Source organism: Macaca fascicularis, chromosome 8, assembly GCF_037993035.2.
Source record: "Macaca fascicularis isolate 582-1 chromosome 8, T2T-MFA8v1.1".
NCBI classification, from domain to species: domain Eukaryota; kingdom Metazoa; phylum Chordata; class Mammalia; order Primates; family Cercopithecidae; genus Macaca; species Macaca fascicularis.
In genome coordinates this window covers 97,622,669-97,626,712 of record NC_088382.1, presented here as the reverse complement: position 1 = coordinate 97,626,712, position 4,044 = coordinate 97,622,669, and the positions used below count along the sequence as shown (strand labels likewise).

Here is a 4,044-nt window from a genome sequence, read left to right as displayed (position 1 = left end):
TGTTGTGCTATCAAATACTCGATTTTTCTCATTTTATCTAACTATATGTTTGAACACACTTAAGCATTTTTATGATGCTACTTTAAAATCCTTTTCAGGCTGGGCGCGGTGGCTCACACCTGTAATCCCAGCACTTTGGGAGGCCAAGGCGGTGGATCACTTGAGGTCAGGAGTTCGAGATCAACCTGGCCAACATGGTGAAACCCCATTTCTACTAAAAATACCAAAATGAGCTCTGCGTGGGGGCGGGCACCTGTAATCCCAGCTACTTGGAGGCTGAGGCAGGAGAATCGCTTGAACCCCAGAAGCAGAGGTTGCAGTGAGCCGAGATTGTGCCACTGCACTCCAGCCTGGGCAACAGAGTGAGACTCTGTCTTCAAAATAAACAAATAAATAAATAAATATTTTTTAAAATCCTTTTTCATACCCTTGACATCCCTGTCACCCGGGTGTTGGCATGTGTTGACTTCCTTTCTTTTCATTCTGTTTGGTGTTTTCCTGACACCTGGTATGGTATGTGTTTTTGAATGAAAACTAGGTATTTGGGTTTTATGTTATGACACCCTAGATCTTATTTAAACTTTCTGTTTGGCTTGCTTCTTCAGATACCTCTCCAGCAGAAGAAGGAAGTCCCTGTTCCTTTTGCTGCCAGGTTGGGTAGAAATCCAGGTTCCATGCTTGGCATTCATTAAGGCCTGAGGTAGTGTGCTTCTCATTACTGGTGGGCAGAGAGGGAAGTTTTGGCTCCCCAGTAAGCTTCCATGTATTTCCCACTGGCTGGAAGGGGTTTAGTAACTCATTAGTGTCTCATTTCCATTCTCACATGGCCCCTTGTGACACCACAGCTGCACAGGCATAATCTTGGGTCTCCACTAGCCCTTCTCTAACACCACTTCATCAGGAATTCTAGGGGATCCTTATCGGTTTCTGGTGGGGACGAAAGGCCTTTTTTTCTAAGTGCCTGTTCTTGACCACCTCTGTGCAGGTTTTAGACTACCTTGTTATAGCCTTTAAGAGTGAAAGTCCAGGCTCTCCAATCAGACTTTGCTGACATGGATGAAGTGAGGCACTTTTTAATTTTATTTTATTTATTTATTTTTTTCTGTAGAATTTGGCTTGAGTGGAGTGGTTATTGTTTAAAAATTTTCTATCTTGCAGGGCTGCACCTTTCCTGGCCATTTGGCTAGAGACAGCTGATTTTCATTTCTATTTTACTGTTTTTGTTTCTGCACATTGATGTTTCCAGGTTACTGGCTTCTTCAGTTCTAAGCCTGAGATATACGAGTCAAAAAGAAAACTCAGAAAACTCTCTACCATGTTGTTCTTCAGGTATCAGATTTCCTATCTTCTGCCTTCTTCTTTCTACCTTTCCGCATCTTTTTATGTTTTTTTAATATATAATTCCCAAGAGTTCTCATTTCGTTTAGTGGAAGGAATAAACAAAAGTACATCTGTTCTATCTTCCTGGAAGTGAAAACCTACAAAATTTTAAAAAACAGTATTATGTACAATACACTGCACATATTTAAAGTATACTGTTTGATAAGTTTGTATTTACATAAGCACTTGTTAAATTCGCAAGCCAATCCTAAAATTTATATGGACAGGGATAGAAATTAAAATAGTTGAAACAATTTTGAAAAGTAACAGTTGGTGGACTTCTTGTCTTGAACACTGACTATGAAGATTTAGTAGTCAAAATTTAGTAGTTGTCAACACATTGTGCTACTGAAATAAGAATCAAGTAGTTTAAGGGAAGAGGGGAGAGAATGAAAAAATAGACATGCTTATCTAGTCTTTCCATTTCATTACAATGATAACACAACAATACAATGGTGAAGGAAAAGCCTCTTTAGTAAATTGTGCTGGACCAACTGATAGCCCTATGTAAAAGTAAACCTCAAGTACCACTTTATGCTAGCCCTAAAAATTAATTCCAGAGAGATCTTATAACTATGAATTAATTAAAATCAAGTGAAATAAGAAAAAATTACTTTATGAGAGTATTTATAGAAGGTTCTTTCAGTAGTTCAGGTGAAAGGTAATAAGGAATCAAAGACAGGGAACACATCTGAGCATCTGTAGAGGATGCGTGGACTGAGAGATTTGCAGGACTGGCTGTGGGAATTAAGGAAGTGAAAGCCATTCCATGTTGCCCACTGGGTAGGGAAGGAATTGTAAATATCTTTAAAAAAAAAAAAGAAAAGAAAAGAAAAGTAACACCAATAGGAATCGAGGAATGGAGATCGTGTGTCCCCATTTGGGCAGTTTATAAACAACTGAAATGTTCAGAAGCGCTGGGACCAATTCTCTCTTTTTTTTTTTTTTAGCACCAAAGAAAAATGCACAAATGTTACAATCTGAGCAAGGGCCATGGAGCATGTGAAGGGCTTGCCTCCATGGAGAGCTGCTTGACTTGTTAATGAATAGCTGAGGGTTTATGAGATTCTCTTCTTTCATCAGTGAGATAAGATGTGGATTGAGAATGAGTGATTGCCAACATCTGGCGAATTTTAGTTAAAATGCTTTTCAGTGAACCAAATTTATTGTTGTGTGTTCGTTTGATATGGGTCATCAGGTAGACAAATCAATGAGGTGACTGAATTAATATAAAGTCATTTTCATTGTCTAAGCCACAATCCTTATATTGGGTTGATGTAGTTTTTCAGTCAGACTGCCTCTGCTCAGGGTTTTGAGGTCTGTAGTGTATACAATTTCACATCCATTGTTAAAATATGAATCTCATATAGACAGTATATACATTAGCATTATACAAGTATTTATTAAGTTGTGCAGATTACAGGAAAACACGTGTCTATCACAAATGCTTCTAAAGAAAACATCAAAACAAAATTAGAGAGAGGATTGGAAATGTTAATTTAAATGATTGGAATTTACATATTCCAAAAGGAAATATGGGTTTATTTTATACAAACATCTAAAACCATTGTCCGAAACAGATATTTGTAATCTTAACAATTAAAGTTTGTTTGCCAATTTGGTTCCTCTATAGAAGAGTTAACTTTTTTAATGAGTTAAGACCATTTTATTTTCTTTCTTTTTTTTCCAGATGGAGTCTCTGTCTGTCACCCAGGTTGGAGAGCAATGGCGTGATCTCAGCTCACTGCAACCTCCACCTCCTGGGTTCAAGTGATTCTCCTGCCTCAGCCTCTTGAGGAGCTGGGATTACATGTGCACACTACCACACCTGACTAATTTTTGTATTTTAATAGAGATGGGGTTTTGCCATGTTGGCCAGACTGGTCTTGAACTCCTGAACTCAGGTGATCCGCCTGCCTTGGCCTTCCAAAGTGCTGGGAGTGCCACACCCGGCCAAGGTCATTTTATTTTCATCAACTGGAAACTATAGGTTCTTTCCAGATAACTTAAAACTCAACTTTATTTCTTTTGAAGTCTGAAAGCTATATTTCATCTTTAGATATTTTTTATAATTGTCTCCTTTTGAGTTAACCCCCCCTTCTTCCCTCAGGGTAGTACTAATAGATTGACAATCTTTGAAAGAATTTGTTTTAATAAGTGTAATATCTCAATATAATATAACACCATGTCTTATTATAATAAACAAATGATGCTTGAAACCCATATCAAACATTTGTGGTTTCACAATAGACTTTTTGTGATAACATATTAACAATATTATTATGTTATTATTTTCAAGCAAATATTCTGCTATAAATTATCTTTTCTTATTTAATCAATATGGAACATAGGAAACAATGTGTATGAGAAAATAAACCTCTCAAATAATATATTATTTTATGTATTACTACCGTTTTCTATTATTTAATCCAATTTTCCTTTGGAAAAAGTAGAAATTTGCTTGTGCAGAGCACAAAATTCACTAAAGCCCTTTTGCTCTAATTTCAAGTCATTTCTTCCAAAGTTTTTCTTATACAAACGCACATAAAATCACCTACTGAGTTCTAATAATACCCTAATAATTTGCCTTTCATATATTCTTATATTTTCAATTTCTGTTAGATATTTTCATATTTGTAGGGGGTGGGTGGGCTGAGTCCTTAA

At 36.7% G+C, this 4,044-nt stretch overlaps 1 long non-coding RNA gene across 1 annotated transcript; it reads left to right on the top strand.

Moving 5' to 3' along the window:
* The first annotated feature begins 586 nt into the window (after positions 1–586).
* On the top strand, positions 587–3,775 carry LOC135964767 (uncharacterized). Its single transcript, XR_010577389.2, has 3 exons — positions 587–700; positions 1,247–1,329; positions 3,071–3,775. It is a non-coding gene; the product is annotated as an uncharacterized lncRNA (long non-coding RNA).
* Positions 3,776–4,044: the final 269 nt, after the last annotated feature.